We start from the raw sequence: 17,278 nt of genomic DNA, 5'->3' as shown, positions 1-17,278 counted from the left end.
AAGGACTGGCTTACCTAAAGCCAGTTGAGTAGCACTTGAAATGTTTGGCTCTATGAAACCTGATATACTTTATGATTCTGTTTTCTTCAAGGTTGTATTTTGTTGGTCGAACGTACTTATTGTAAGTCGCTTTGGATAAAAGCGTCAGCTAAATGCAATGAAATGTAATGTAATATGTTGTTGTGTTATAATGTGTGTAGTTGTCTGTTAATGTGTACACGGTGTGTGTGTGTGTGTGTGTGTGTGTGTGTGTGTGTGTGTGTTAATGTGTGGTGTGTATGTTGTTGTGTGCACGGTGTGTGTGTTCAGAAGCTGCTGCAGCACGTGGAGCTGAGGATGGAGGCGTGTCTCTCTCAGCGCTGCATCAGCATCCTGCAGGACATCAGAGAAGCTCAGAGTCACATGACCGGTACGCTCAGTCACATGACCTCAGAGTCACATGACCTCAGAGTCACATGACCTCAGAGCCACATGACCGGTACGCTCAGTCACATGAACTCAGAGTCACATGACCTCAGAGCCACATGACCTCAAAGTCACATGACCGGTACGCTCAGTCACATGACCTCAGAGCCACATGACCGGTACGCTCTGTCACATTAACTCAGAGTCACATGATCTCAGAGTCACATGACCTCAGAGTCACATGACCTCAGAGCCACATGACCTCAGAGCCACATGACCTCAGAGTCACATGACCGGTACGCTCAGTCACATGACCGGTACGCTCAGTCACATGACATCAGAGTCACATGACCTCAGAGCCACATGACCTCAGAGCCACATGACCTCAGAGTCACATGACCTCAGAGTCACATGACCTCAGAGCCACATGACCTCAGAGCCACATGACCTCAGAGTCACATGACCGGTACGCTCAGTCACATGACCTCAGAGTCACATGACCTCAGAGTCACATGACCTCAGAGCCACATGACCGGTACGCTCAGTCACATGAACTCAGAGTCACATGACCTCAGAGCCACATGACCTCAAAGTCACATGACCGGTACGCTCAGTCACATGACCTCAGAGCCACATGACCGGTACGCTCTGTCACATTAACTCAGAGTCACATGATCTCAGAGTCACATGACCTCAGAGTCACATGACCTCAGAGCCACATGACCTCAGAGCCACATGACCTCAGAGTCACATGACCGGTACGCTCAGTCACATGACCGGTACGCTCAGTCACATGACATCAGAGTCACATGACCTCAGAGCCACATGACCTCAGAGCCACATGACCTCAGAGTCACATGACCTCAGAGTCACATGACCTCAGAGCCACATGACCTCAGAGCCACATGACCTCAGAGTCACATGACCGGTACGCTCTGTCACATGAACTCAGAGTCACATGACCTCAGAGCCACATGATCTCAGAGCCACATGACCTCAGAGCCACATGACCGGTACGCTCTGTCACATGAACTCAGTGTCACATGACCTCAGAGCCACATGACCTCAGAGTCACATGATCGGTACGCTCAGTCACATGACCTCAGAGCCACATGACCTCAGAGCCACATGACCTCAGAGCCACATGACCTCAGAGCCACATGACCTCAGAGTCACATGACCGGTACGCTCAGTCACATGACCTCAGAGCCACATGACCTCAGTCACATGACCTCAGAGCCACATGACCGGTACGCTCTGTCACATGACCTCAGAGCCACATGACCTCAGAGTCACATGATCGGTACGCTCAGTCACATGACCTCAGAGCCACATGACCTCAGAGCCACATGACCTCAGAGTCACATGACCGGTACGCTCAGTCACATGACCTCAGAGCCACATGACCTCAGAGTCACATGACCTCAGAGCCACATGACCGGTACGCTCAGTCACATGACCTCAGAGCCACATGACCTCAGAGCCACATGACCTCAGAGTCACATGACCTCAGAGCCACATGACCTCAGAGCCACATGACCTCAGAGCCACATGACCTCAGAGCCACATGACCGGTACGCTCAGTCACATGACCTCAGAGCCACATGACCGGTACGCTCAGTCACATGACCTCAGAGCCACATGACCTCAGAGCCACATGACCTCAGAGCCACATGACCTCAGAGCCACATGACCTCAGAGCCACATGACCTCAGAGTCACATGACCTCAGAGCCACATGACCGGTACGCTCAGTCACATGACCTCAGAGTCACATGACCTCAGAGTCACATGACCTCAGAGTCACATGACCTCAGTCACATGACCGGTACGCTGTGGTCAGATGATGTTTCCACAGGAAGTTGAATTACGTTTAATTCAATTCAATTTGATTTAATTATTATTTTATCCATTTATTTTTATATTAAAAAAAAGAATCATTTATTTTCATGTAATCTAACATGTGATGATGTGTTTGCAGATGGTGTTCGTCCTCTGCTGTCGGCCCCCGATCAGCTGTCCGCCCCCCCGCTCTCCTTCGAGCTGACCTTTGACCTGGGCCTCGCCGCCCTCTGCGCTGACTTCCAGGAGAACCTGGACTTCCGCTTCTCTCTGGGCTGGACGGCGCTCGTCACCCCGGTTCATCGGAGCGGCCGGCGCCAAGCGGGCGCTGAGCGAGGTGCAAACACATGTTTATTCATATTATTAATATTCATAATAATCATTATTATTACTGCTTTTACTGTTAGAGAACTCTCCCTGGTCCCGGCTTGATCTTCAGCCTCAGGATCCATGTGTCTGTGATCCTCTCCAGAATGGAAGGAGTCATCACATACAGAGACTAGTTCCTGAACAGCGTCCTTCACATGCTGATATCCAAGAGAGGGAGTTACACAGTCACAAGATGGAGGAACAGAAAGCAGTATTCAATGTTTACTTCAGATTAGCTCCACGTCAGAAATGAGCATGCTTGATGTCTCTCTCCATAGAGGCTGAATCATCATGTTAATCACATAGCTATCATCTGCCTCAAACAGTCCTGAAGCTCTTCTAGGTAATCACACATCCTGTCATGTTCACAGCTACAGTTGATACCTTTGTTAGCATGTTACTCTCATGTTGGAGGAGGACACTCAGGATTTCCCCAACAGATATTATTTATTCATCTTTCATTTTTGTTGTTCACCATCATTTGTGTCAAAGTCTTTTTTTAGATTCCTTTTATCAATTCCTGCAAATAATTTGATTTCTATTTTTTTGTTGTAAATACTTTAGTCCTTCATTTCATTTATTTTGTATAGAACTTGCATGAAGGGTTAGACTTCTTTTTTTAAATCTCTGGACCGAAGCGTTGTTAGGACAGGTGAGAGAAATATGACGAACAGTCTGCAGGGTAACTTGAAATACCATTAGATCCATTATCATTCATTTCTGTTGTTCTCCATCATTTGTGTCAATGTTTTTTTTTTATTTCCTTTTATTAATTTCTTAAAAAGTAGCAAATTTCTTAGATTTAAAATAAATTAAAGTCTTGAATTTCATAGATTTTTTATAGAACTTGCATAAAGACTTCTTTTAGTAAATCTCTGGACCAGGTGAATAAAATATGACGAACATCTCGAAATACCCATTCATTGATTTCTGGATCTGATGCAGGACGGCTCCACCCTAAAGGATGCGATGAGGGTTTCCATGGCGACGGGGCTGCTGTCCGTCACGTCGCGGGCGTCCATGACGGTGCTGGTGATCGGCGGCGTGGTGCGCATCTCATTATTACTGATTATTATTCATTATTATTAATAAGTCCAGGCATTCAAATGTCTGCAGGGAAAAGCCATTTTATTATTTATTCATTTCTTATATTTGTTCTGACATTTTTCATGGTGTTTATTTCTTTATTTTCACGCCCAACAATATATATAACATGTACCTATGCTAACTACTTTACTCAAGTACAAGACCTGAGTACTTCTACTTTTACTCAAGTACAAGATCTGAGTACTTCTACTTTTACTCAAGTACAAGACCTGAGTACTTCTACTTTTACTCAAGTACAAGATCTAAGTACTTCGACTTTTACTCAAGTACAAGATCTGAGTACTTCTACTTTTACTCAAGTACAAGACCTGAGTACTTCTACTTTTACTCAAGTACAAGATCTGAGTACTTCTACTTTTACTCAAGTACAAGATCTGAGTACTTCTACTTTTACTCAAGTACAAGATCTGAGTACTTCGACTTTTACTCAATTACAAGACCTGAGTACTTCTACTTTTACTCAAGTACAAGACCTGAGTACTTCTACTTTTACTCAAGCACAAGACCTGAGTACTTCTACTTTTACTCAAGTACAAGACCTGACTACTTCTACTTTTACTCAAGTACAAGACCTGAGTACTTCTACTTTTACTCAAGTACAAGACCTGACTACTTCTACTTATACTCAAGTACAAGACCTGAGTACTTCTACTTTTACTCAAGTACAAGATCTGAGTACTTCTACTTTTACTCAAGTACAAGACCTGACTACTTCTACTTTTACTCAAGTACAAGACCTGAGTACTTCTACTTTTACTCAAGTACAAGACCTGAGTACTTCTACTTTTACTCAAGTACAAGACCTGACTACTTCTACTTTTACTCAAGTACAAGACCTGACTACTTCTACTTTTACTCAAGTACAAGATCTGAGTACTTCTACTTTTACTCAAGTACAAGATCTGAGTACTTCTACTTTTACTCAAGTACAAGACCTGAGTACTTCTACTTTTACTCAAGTACAAGACCTGACTACTTCTACTTTTACTCAAGTACAAGATCTGAGTACTTCTACTTTTACTCAAGTACAAGACCTGAGTACTTCTACTTTTACTCAAGTACAAGACCTGACTACTTCTACTTTTACTCAAGTACAAGATCTGACTACTTCTACTTTTACTCAAGTACAAGACCTGACTACTTCTACTTTTACTCAAGTACAAGATCTGAGTACTTCTACATTTACTCAAGTACAAGACCTGACTACTTCTACTTTTACTCAAGTACAAGACCTGACTACTTCTACTTTTACTCAAGTACAAGACCTGACTACTTCTACTTTTACTCAAGTACAAGACCTGACTACTTCTACTTTTACTCAAGTACAAGACCTGAGTACTTCTACTTTTACTCAAGTACAATACCTGACTACTTCTACTTTTACTCAAGTACAATACCTGACTACTTCTACTTTTACTCAAGTACAAGACCTGACTACTTCTACTTTTACTCAAGTACAAGACCTGAGTACTTCTACTTTTACTCAAGTACAAGACCTGACTACTTCTACTTTTACTCAAGTACAAGACCTGACTACTTCTACTTTTACTCAAGTACAAGACCTGAGTACTTCTACTTTTACTCAAGTACAAGACCTGACTACTTCTACTTTTACTCAAGTACAAGATCTGACTACTTCTACTTTTACTCAAGTACAAGACCTGACTACTTCTACTTTTACTCAAGTACAAGATCTGAGTACTTCTACATTTACTCAAGTACAAGACCTGACTACTTCTACTTTTACTCAAGTACAAGACCTGACTACTTCTACTTTTACTCAAGTACAAGACCTGACTACTTCTACTTTTACTCAAGTACAAGACCTGACTACTTCTACTTTTACTCAAGTACAAGATCTGACTACTTCTACTTTTACTCAGTACAAGACCTGAGTACTTCTACTTTTACTCAAGTACAAGACCTGAGTACTTCTACTTTTACTCAAGTACAAGACCTGACTACTTCTACTTTTACTCAAGTACAAGACCTGACTACTTCTACTTTTACTCAAGTGCAAGACCTGAGTACTTCTACTGTTACTCAAGTACAAGACCTGACTACTTCTACTTTTACTCAAGTACAAGACCTGAGTACTTCTACTTTTACTCAAGTACAAGACCTGACTACTTCTACTTTTACTCAAGTGCAAGACCTGAGTACTTCTACTTTTACTCAAGTACAAGACCTGACTACTTCTACTTTTACTCAAGTGCAAGACCTGAGTACTTCTACTTTTACTCAAGTACAATACCTGACTACTTCTACTTTTACTCAAGTACAAAACCTGACTACTTCTACTTTTACTCAAGTACAAGATCTGAGTACTTCTACTTTTACTCAAGTACAAGACCTGAGTACTTCTACTTGTACTCAAGTACAAGACCTGACCACTTCTACTTTTACTCAAGTACAAGACCTGAGTACTTCTACTTTTACTCAAGTGCAAGACCTGACTACTTCTACTTTTACTCAAGTACAAGACCTGACTACTTCTACTTTTACTCATGTGAGTACTTGTTCTCTAACTAAGCTCCAGATGTGAGTACTTGTTCTCTAACTAAGCTCCAGATGTGAGTACTTGTACTCTAACTAAGCTCCAGATGTGAGTACTTGTTCTCTAACTAAGCTCCAGATGTGAGTACTTGTACTCTAACTAAGCTCCATATGTGAGTACTTGTACTCTAACTAAGCACCAGATGTGAGTACTTGTTCTCTAACTAAGCTCCAGGTGTGAGTACTTGTACTCTAACTAAGCTCCAGATGTGAGTACTTGTTCTCTAACTAAGCTCCAGATGTGAGTACTTGTTCTCTAACTAAGCTCCAGATGTGAGTACTTGTACTCTAACTAAGCTCCAGATGTGAGTACTTGTACTCTAACTAAGCACCAGATGTGAGTACTTGTTCTCTAACTAAGCTCCAGATGTGAGTACTTGTACTCTAACTAAGCTCCAGATGTGAGTACTTGTACTCTAACTAAGCTCCAGGTGTGAGTACTTGTACTCTAACTAAGCACCAGATGTGAGTACTTGTTCTCTAACTAAGCTCCAGATGTGAGTACTTGTTCTCTAACTAAGCACCAGATATGAGTACTTGTACTCTAACTAAGCTCCAGATGTGAGTACTTGTACTCTAACTAAGCTCCAGATGTGAGTACTTGTACTCTAACTAAGCACCAGATGTGAGTACTTGTTCTCTAACTAAGCACCAGATGTGAGTACTTGTTCTCTAACTAAGCACCAGATGTGAGCCTTTGTTCTCTAACTAAGCTCCAGATGTGAGTACTTGTTCTCTAACTAAGCTCCAGATGTGAGTACTTGTACTCTAACTAAGCTCCATATGTGAGTACTTGTACTCTAACTAAGCACCAGATGTGAGTACTTGTTCTCTAACTAAGCTCCAGGTGTGAGTACTTGTACTCTAACTAAGCTCCAGATGTGAGTACTTGTTCTCTAACTAAGCTCCAGATGTGAGTACTTGTTCTCTAACTAAGCTCCAGATGTGAGTACTTGTACTCTAACTAAGCTCCAGATGTGAGTACTTGTACTCTAACTAAGCACCAGATGTGAGTACTTGTTCTCTAACTAAGCTCCAGATGTGAGTACTTGTACTCTAACTAAGCTCCAGATGTGAGTACTTGTTCTCTAACTAAGCTCCAGATGTGAGTACTTGTTCTCTAACTAAGCTCCAGATGTGAGTACTTGTACTCTAACTAAGCTCCAGGTGTGAGTACTTGTACTCTAACTAAGCTCCAGATGTGAGTACTTGTTCTCTAACTAAGCTCCAGATGTGAGTACTTGTACTCTAACTAAGCACCAGATGTGAGCCTTTGTTCTCTATCTAAGCTCCAGATGTGAGTACTTGTACTCTAACTAAGCTCCAGATGTGAGTACTTGTTCTCTAACTAAGCTCCAGATGTGAGCACTTGTTCTCTAACTAAGCTCCAGATGTGAGTACTTGTTCTCTAACTAAGCACCAGATGTGAGTACTTGTTCTCTAACTAAGCTCCAGATGTGAGTACTTGTACTCTAACTAAGCTCCAGATGTGAGTACTTGTACTCTAACTAAGCTCCAGTGTGAGTACTTGTACTCTAACTACCAGTTACTTGTACTCTAACCTTAAGCACCATATGTGAGTACTTGTTCTCTAACTAAGCTCCAGGTGTGAGTACTTGTACTCTAACTAAGCTCCAGATGTGAGTACTTGTTCTCTAACTAAGCTCCAGATGTGAGTACTTGTTCTCTAACTAAGCTCCAGATGTGAGTACTTGTTCTCTAACTAAGCTCCAGATGTGAGTACTTGTTCTCTAACTAAGCACCAGATGTGAGTACTTGTTCTCTAACTAAGCACCAGATGTGAGTACTTGTTCTCTAACTAAGCTCCATATGTGAGTACTTGTACTCTAACTAAGCACCAGATGTGAGTACTTGTTCTCTAACTAAGCACCAGATGTGAGTACTTGTTCTCTAACTAAGCTCCAGATGTGAGCACTTGTACTCTAACTAAGCTCCAGATGTGAGTACTTGTACTCTAACTAAGCTCCAGATGTGAGTACTTGTACTCTAACTAAGCTCCAGATGTGAGTACTTGTACTCTAACTAAGCTCCAGATGTGAGTACTTGTACTCTAACTAAGCACCAGATGTGAGCCTTTGTTCTCTAACTAAGCTCCAGATGTGAGTACTTGTTCTCTAACTAAGCTCCAGATGTGAGCCTTTGTTCTCTAACTAAGCTCCAGATGTGAGTACTTGTTCTCTAACTAAGCTCCAGATGTGTGCCTTTGTTCTCTAACTAAGCTCCAGATGTGAGCCTTTGTTCTCTAACTAAGCTCCAGATGTGAGTACTTGTACTCTAACTAAGCTCCAGATGTGAGTACTTGTTCTCTAACTAAGCACCAGATGTGAGCACTTGTACTCTAACTAAGCACCAGATGTGAGCACTTGTACTCTAACTAAGCACCAGATGTGAGCACTTGTACTCTAACTAAGCACCAGATGTGAGCACTTGTACTCTAACTAAGCACCAGATGTGAGTACTTGTTCTCTAACTAAGCACCAGATGTGAGCACTTGTACTCTAACTAAGCACCAGATGTGAGCACTTGTACTCTAACTAAGCTCCAGATGTGAGTACTTGTACCTGTCTCTGCCAGGTGTGGCGCTCTGTGGGCTGGCGCCTGCTCTCCGTCTCCCTCTCTCTGTACGGCCTGCTCTTCCTCTATGAGAGGTTCTGGTGGACGGACGCCAGCAGGGAGCGAGCTCTGAAGGCTCAGTTTGTGGAGTTCAGCGGGCGGCGCCTGAGGGCCGTGGCCCCCGCCTGCAGCGCCGCCTGCAGCCAGCAGGTGTTCAAGTGAGACCCCGCACCTCCACACAAACACAACAGCATTACAAAAGTAACAAATACACATGTGGAAATACAAATGTACAGTAACAAAATATAAGCAGGATATTATATATACATTAAGTGTGCAAGGAATGGATTATTAAATATTAGATTGACTATAAATGTACAGTGTGATTAAGTCCAGTTTAAGTCCAGAGAGTTCTCCTCCAGAGGAGATGTGTTATAGAGAGTTAGATCAAGTCTATAAGCTCACAGAGTCCTGATGGGACCCTGGAGGTGATGAGACCCCAGAGTGTTCTGATAGAGGGTCTCCAGCTCACAGAGTCCTGATGGGACCCTGGAGGTGTTGAGACCCCAGAGTGTTCTGATAGAGGTGTAGAGGAGGGTCTCCAGCTCACAGAGTCCTGATGGGACCCTGGAGGTGTTGAGACCCCAGAGTGTTCTGATAGAGGTGTAGAGGAGGGTCTCCAGCTCACAGAGTCCTGATGGGACCCTGGAGGTGATGAGACCCCAGAGTGTTCTGATAGAGGTGTAGAGGAGGGTCTCCAGCTCACAGAGTCCTGATGGGACCCTGGAGGTGATGAGACCCCAGAGTGTTCTGATAGAGGTGTAGAGGAGGGTCTCCAGCTCACAGAGTCCTGATGGGACCCTGGAGGTGTTGAGACCCCAGAGTGTTCTGATAGAGGTGTAGAGGAGGGTCTCCAGCTCACAGAGTCCTGATGGGACCCTGGAGGTGTTGAGACCCCAGAGTGTTCTGATAGAGGTGTAGAGGAGGGTCTCCAGCTCACAGAGTCCTGATGGGACCCTGGAGGTGTTGAGACCCCAGAGGGTTCTGATAGAGGTGTAGAGGAGGGTCTCCAGCTCACAGAGTCCTGATGGGACCCTGGAGGTGATGAGACCCCAGAGTGTTCTGATAGAGGTGTAGAGGAGGGTCTCCAGCTCATACAAACTGCTGGATGCTAACCTGCATGTCGGGACACTCACACTATTAGCATAAGATAGGTTTATTAGCATTATAGAATATTCAGGCAAAGGTTTAAAAAATGGCTGATTTGGACGGTTGTGGATGTTGTTAAAGATGCTGAATCAATTCCTGACATTGTTGGTGTGTTGCAGGATTGTTTTTATGTAAGATATTTTGAATGACTTAGTGAAGTCTGATGACCCGTGTTTCAGGCAGCTGTCGGGCAGCTTCAGCCGGCTGACGCAGCGCGTGGATCTGAGCGAGGCCGAGCTGGAGGGGAACATCCGGACGCTGAGCTTTAGGACCCAGAGGCTGGAGAACATCCAGAGGAAGTCCAAGGCCTTCAGGTCAGAGGGGAACGCTAACTCATGTAGCAAGTCCGGGCCAGAGCCATATAATAGAAGAGTTACGACAACGGAAGTCCAAAAACGGTTATCGTCACGTGGTTCATGTAGAAGAGGATCGTTCCCCGGAAGTTCATGGCGGGCAATGTGAATGCATTGATAACAGGAGATAGAACTACGATTTTTGGTCATTATTAGTGAATAAAGGTTTTGATTTGCAAAATGTATACAACAAATCGATATGTGTATGTATTTACATCAATATGTTTTAAAAAATAAAATAGAATTTGCTAATATTAAGTGATAATATTAGGATTAGTGTGAACAACTAGTTTACATGTTAGGCTAACAGTGCCTTGGTTAAAGAGCCTGTTGCTGTTTATTTATAGCTTTGAATTCTTTAAAACCAATATTATCTTCTTAAACCTGTATGGTAGTCAGGAGCATCACTTTCTAATGTTTATTGATATATTTAGAGGGAGGGGATCTAAAGTAATGCTTTAAAATTCAGATTAGATTCATGTCTACCATTTTTTTAAATTCATGGTAGTTTCAGTAACCATGGTAATTGAGGACACAAGTTATCTAAATGACTAATGTCATCTGTATGGCTTTCAGAAAGGACAGGAGACCGACAGGTGACTATCAAAGGACTAGCAGCAGCATGATGATGATGATGTTAAATGTGTTGTTTTAGGAACATCCATTGCAAATACATGGAATTCAATAAACATTGAATAGCATATCATGCAGTTTGTCTGTGCCTTTTCCTCCGTGTTGTCCTGGTGTGCTGTGCTGACTCCTAGTCGCCACCATGGTTTGCTGTGCTGCCTGGGGATGCTCCAATCGCTCAGAGAAAGGAGTACGAATGTACGGCTTCCCCACTGACACAGAGCGGAGGAAGCAGGAGCAATTTCACGACCAACAGCAACAAAATATGTGATTTATATACAAACACTGCATTTGCACTTTTTCACAAAACGAAAACCACACCATTGGGAAAGCTTAATGTTTTGTTTAATACAAAAAACAGGGAAAGGCTTGAAAAACAGAGAGTTGAGACTCAGGGTGCAGGGTGAGGGTCTCAGTGCAGGTATTCAGGCTCCATTGAATCCCCCTCTGGTTCTTGTGCTGAAAGAGGGATAAACAGACAGGAGAACGGGTTATACACACCTATATAGCACACCTATTGGATGGGAAATTGCCTTGGGGAGATAAGGTGTGGTCTTTGTTCCCAACTGAAGTTATGGAACTTTATTATTTGTGAATTTAATAAAGTATGACAAATGGCATCAGTAACATATGTGATATGAATTTCTATAAAGTTGTCTCACATTCTTGGTCATATTGTATATACAGTATGTAATGAGTATAACATGTCCAGTAAGTATAAAGTGTTTCCTAATACTGTGTATTCAACCACTATGGAATATGTATGTGGGCAGACAAGATTCAGACACAGTTGTTCTGTGTGTGAAGTAACCTCAAGTCACTCCGCAGGCACATTTTGATGCAGACCAGTTTGTCAAGACAAAAAAGGGCAAGACTAGGCTGAGAGCAGAGGCTATACCCACCATCTTCGTGCATCGCCCTGTGGTCAAAAAGAGAAGGGCCCCTGCACCACGATTCACCCCGGGACCTGTATCTACAAAGCCCATAGCTCATGATCACAGCGATAGTGTGAAAGGTGACACAGGTATAATAAGTATGAACTCTTAGTAACAAAAGTAATATTTCTTATTTTTAAGTGGTATAATATTTTAAATGTTCGAACATTTACAGTGCCATGTCTTCTACTTACATTAGTCTCAAAGATTGAGGGAAGAAGGGAAGGGATCACTGCCCTCCACCTGCCAGAGGAGCGCAAACAACAAAAACAAGCAAGGTGTCCCGTCATGTACCTGGAAGTTTGGGTTGGCAAAATGGAGTAAGAGAGGGACTTGAAAAACCTTGGTGGCTCTCTACTCCTGTTGTTACAGTTGTCTTGGTTACAGCTCTCTAGTTTTTTTTTGTGCCATTTCCACATCTTTAGAAAATATGAAAAAATTGAAGTGAAATCAACCTCTTCTCTGGAGAACAAACTTTGATTTCTCTGTCTTGTGAGTTTGCAGTCTTGCTCCTCCACCTGTAACATCACTGCCCCTCCACCTGCCATACAGTAGGTTACTAACAAGATTACTTATATAATACAGTGATAGAATACATGTTTAGTATGCTTACTTATATAAAACAGTCGTATTAAACTCACCTTGTGTTTTCACACTCACTTAAGTCCCTCTCCCTTTGCCATCAATCCAAAATCAGCTGAGCTGCAACATTATACACACAGGTAATAATCAACATAATCACAAGGACACAATATGGCTCTGCTAAAAACACTCACTCTTACACGCACCAAAGTTATATTTATCTAATATTTAACTCCCTCCACCCCCGCATACAATCCCGTTTAGAAGCCCCTCTTCTCTAATTCAACAACGTTGGACCAAATAGACATTAAGAGAACGGAATTTACAATTAAAAGGCTGTTCAACGTGTGTTGCTAACTTGCTTCGGTATCCTAGCTTGATCTGTTATCTGTAAACGTTCCCTAAATCTACTGATTTAGGGATAATCCACTGACATCCTTTAATACACATGTTCATTTGAATCAGATGTACTGATAATATCCGCAATATAAATCTTTAAACTTCTTCTTACCTTTAAAAGTCCGTCACGAACGGTCTATTATGCTGCAACTCTACCGCTCTGCTAGCCTTGGCGCTAACTTCCGGGGAACGAATGAGAGGCTCCACGATCCGCCATTGCTGTAAAAAAGTGGTCCATTGGAGTGAACGGAGATGTCATAACTCTTCTATTATACGGCTCTGGTCCGAGCTAATCTGCAGGAACCACACCTAACACCACGAGTCAGCATTATGAGTCCTGACCTGAGTCAGCATTATGAGTCCTGACCTGAGTCAGCAGTATAAGAGCTAACACGCTGACATGAGTCAGCATTTAATCACTTCCTGGTCTGGAGGTCAATGGTTCTCTGTGTTTTTGTTTGTATCCTGAAATAAGGTCTGTGGTTAACACAAACTGAAGAGACTTCAACGTTTTGTTCTACGACATAAAATGAGTAAATAGCCCACTGGTGGATTTAGGTTTCTAACACGTGACTAAATGAGACGACTAAACGTCATCACGCCCAACATTATCTGACGTTAGCTAACTAAGCTAATGCCGTCAGTAAATCAACAAACTAGTAATTGATGTTATTTTCTGCTTAACGTTACCTAACTTTTATTATACAGGTGCATCTCAATAGATTAGAATATCTTGGAAAAGTTCATTTATTTCATTAATTCAATTCAAAAAGGGAAACTCATGTTATATGGAGCCTTTATTTGATGATTACAGCTAATGAAAACCCAAAAATCAGTATCTCAGAAAATTAGAATATTACGTATATTTTATCTCATGAAGTCCCTCAGTGACACACCCTGAACCGTCTGGTGGGTCATGGTCCAGGTCATGTGACTTTGTGTTCCCATAACAACATGTGCCAGACTAACACACGTGACAGAACGAGCTATATTTCTAAAGGTAAAATTCAAGTCATTTAAGAATTAAAATGCTTACATAACATGTGCTTTATTACATTGAACCTGTTGAAACAAATGAGACCAGCATCGCTGTGACACTGCTGTCACATCGGGACTTCAACCCTAAACGTTCACAGTATAAACCCGGAGTGACATATATACAATTAGAAATATGATTATGATCTGCTCAGTTCATTTAGCTGATTCAATTATATTGAGTTAATATATTCTTCAATTCAAAGAATGTTCAAACGAATTTAAACCTAAAAATCATCCTCGTTAATGAAGTTATAAATAAGAGTTATTTTACCATTAAAGCCCAATGGGACATATATGTCACATTTCAGATATGTGACACTGGGGGGGGGTTTCTTGTCAGAAATGTGTTCTAGGTGGTCTATTTAGTCTAAATGATGTTCCCCTTCATTCTTCGTTCTTATGGTTAAGACCAATAAAGAAATGATTTTTAACACAGAATTGTCGGCCTTCTGAAAAGTATGTTCATGTGTATGCACTCAGTGCTTGGTTGGGCCTCCTTTTGCATGGATGACTGCATGAATGCGGCATGGCATGGAGGCGATCAGCCTGTGGCTCTGCTGAGGGGTGATTGAAGCCCAGGGTGCTTTGATAGCGGCCTTCAGCTCGTCTGCGTTGTTGGCTCTCGTGTCTCTCATCTTCCTCTTGACAATACCCCATAGATTATCTATAGGATTCAGGTCAGGCCAGTTTGCTGGCCAATCAAGTGCAGTAGTTCCATGGTCTCTGAACCAGGTCTTAGTACTGTTGGCAGTGTGGCCAGGTGCTAAGTCCTGCTGGAAAATGAAATCAGCATCTCCATAAAGCTTGTCAGAAGAAGGAAGCATGAAGTGCTCTGAGATGTCCTGGTAGACGGCTGCGTTGACTTTGGACTTGAGAAAACACAGAGGACCAACAGCAGCAGATGACATGGCTCCCCAAACCATCACTGACTGTGGAGACTTCACACTGGACTTCCAGCAACTTGGATTGAGTGCCTCTCTTCCTCCAGACTCTGGGACCTTGATTTCCAAATGAAATGCAAACTGTACTTGCATCTGAAAAGAGGGCTTTGGACCACTGAGGGACCCTTTCTTTTTCTCCTTAGCCCAGGTAAGACGCTTCTGACGTTGTCTCTGGTTCAGGAGTGGCTTGACACGAGGAAGGCTCAGTTGTAGCCCATGTCCTGGACACGTCTGTGCACGGTGGCTCCTGGTGCACTGACTCCAGCCTCAGTCCACTCCTTGTGAAGATCCCCCAAATGTTTGAATGGCCTTTGCTGACAATCCTCTCAGGTCTGCGGTCACCTCTGTTTCTTGTGAACCTTTTCCTACCACACTTTTTCCTTCCACTCAACTTTCTATGAATATGCTTGGATACAGCACTCTGTGAACAGAGAGCTTCTTTAGGCCTTTTGAGGCTTTCCCTCCTTGTGGAGGGCGTCAATGACTGTCTTCTGGACAACTGTCCAGTCAGCAGTCTTCCCTTCTGAACCAGATCATGTAAAGGCTCAGGAAACCTCAGCTGATTAGAGTGTGACACCGTGAGTCTACAATATTTTCACAATATTCTAATTTTCTGAGATACTGATTTTGGGGTTTTCATTAGCTGTAAGCCGTAATCAAGATTAAAGCAAATAAAGCCTTGAAACATTTCACTTTGTGTGTAATGAATCCATATCATATGTGAGTTTCACTTTTTGAATTGAATTAATGAAATAAATTAACTTTCCACGATATTTAAATGTATTGAGATGCACCTGTATAAGGGCCGTATTGTTTACTCGAGGAAGTGGTTTGTCATGTGACGAGGTACAACCAATCACAGACGGCAGATTTGAATAGTTATTTATTTCAGTGCAGGGCCAACGTTACGCAGGAATGAATCCGTCCTGTGTTTTCATCTTATTCACTTCACGAGCGCCGCTGCTAATATGATACACGATGACTCATTTAAAATACATTAAAAGTATGTTTCATTTGTGTTTCAGGAACAAAGCCACGGAGCTGGAGACTCAGCTGGAGGTCTTCTCCGCTCAGTACCTGCAGGGAAACTGAGGAAGAAAAATACTGCTAAATGATCCTTTAATGACGTTATCCACCACCATGTAGTACCAGTTATAAACTCTACCTCTAGTGTCTTTCAAAAGACGCTCTGAGGTCCTCAAAAAGAAAATAAGTGCTATAAAAAACACAATATCTGGTCTTAGGTTAGTTGAAATCTGTGTGAGTATCTCAGGACATGCTGTTAGCGTAGCAGCCAGGTAAAGGGTTCTTTCAGGCTCTCTTTGTCAGCTTCTTGACATGGCTACGTTATGTTTTCCTATTGATATCTATTATCTAAATATCTATATCTGCACTAATCATCAACTCAGAAAAGCCAGTTAGTCTTTGTTAATTACACAACATTGATTGGTTTAAATTCTTCTGCCTCAGATTCTGAAAACAAATAGATTAGATAGATAGAAGACACTACCCATAATCCTCAGCTATCGTTGGGTAGACGCTGCCAGTCGTCTTTGCTTGACAAACCTCGTGATTAGTCAACAAGCTCCGTGATTGGATGTTTTAGTGGTGATGCAACTCGGGAGTCGTGGCTCATACAATAATAAAAACTAAATGTTTTCAAAAAAAATCTAATGATTCTGAGTGTGCTTGCTTTTCTCTTTGGAAGTCATCACATAACGGCATTGTAATACACGGTTCGGCTGCATTACATACTAACATCTGCCGTAGTTCTCTATTCATAGAGAAGACCTTTGGACAAACTGGTAGAACTGCCACGGAAACTGAATACGTGACGTGGATCATAAATATATCAGCAATTAAACAACATCTGTCGATACAGATGAATAATAACCCCCTCCTCATGACTCACACAGTCATATCTCCAGTAAAAGCAGGTGGGATAGACTTCCTGTTCTCAGATCTGTTCTGAAGAACTGATGTCCTCTGAAGGAAAGCGCAGATGAATAATAACCCCCTCCTCATGACTCACACAGTCATATCTCCAGTAAAAGCAGGTGGGAAAGACTTCCTGTTCTCAGATCTGTTCTGAAGAGCTGATGTCCTCTGAAGGAAAGCGCAGATGAATAATAACCCCCTCCTCATGACTCACACAGTCATATCTCCAGTAAAAGCAGGTGGGATAGACTTCCTGTTCTCAGATCTGTTCTGAAGAGCTGATGTCCTCTGAAGGAAAGCGCAGATGAATAATAACCCCCTCCTCATGACTCACACAGTCATATCTCCAGTAAAAGCAGGTGGGATAGACTTCCTGTTCTCAGATCTGTTCTGAAGAGCTG

The 17,278-nt window shown here is 42.4% G+C and overlaps 1 pseudogene; it reads left to right on the top strand.

Moving 5' to 3' along the window:
- Window positions 1-309: 309 nt before the first annotated feature.
- LOC117556673 lies at window positions 310-16,178 on the top strand (annotated as a pseudogene).
- Window positions 16,179-17,278: the final 1,100 nt, after the last annotated feature.

The sequence above is a fragment of the Gymnodraco acuticeps genome, unplaced genomic scaffold, assembly GCF_902827175.1.
Source record: "Gymnodraco acuticeps unplaced genomic scaffold, fGymAcu1.1, whole genome shotgun sequence".
Classification (NCBI taxonomy): Eukaryota; Metazoa; Chordata; class Actinopteri; order Perciformes; family Bathydraconidae; genus Gymnodraco; species Gymnodraco acuticeps.
The sequence above is the reverse complement of the archived record's forward strand: the minus strand, read 5'-3'. Positions and strand labels throughout refer to the sequence as shown.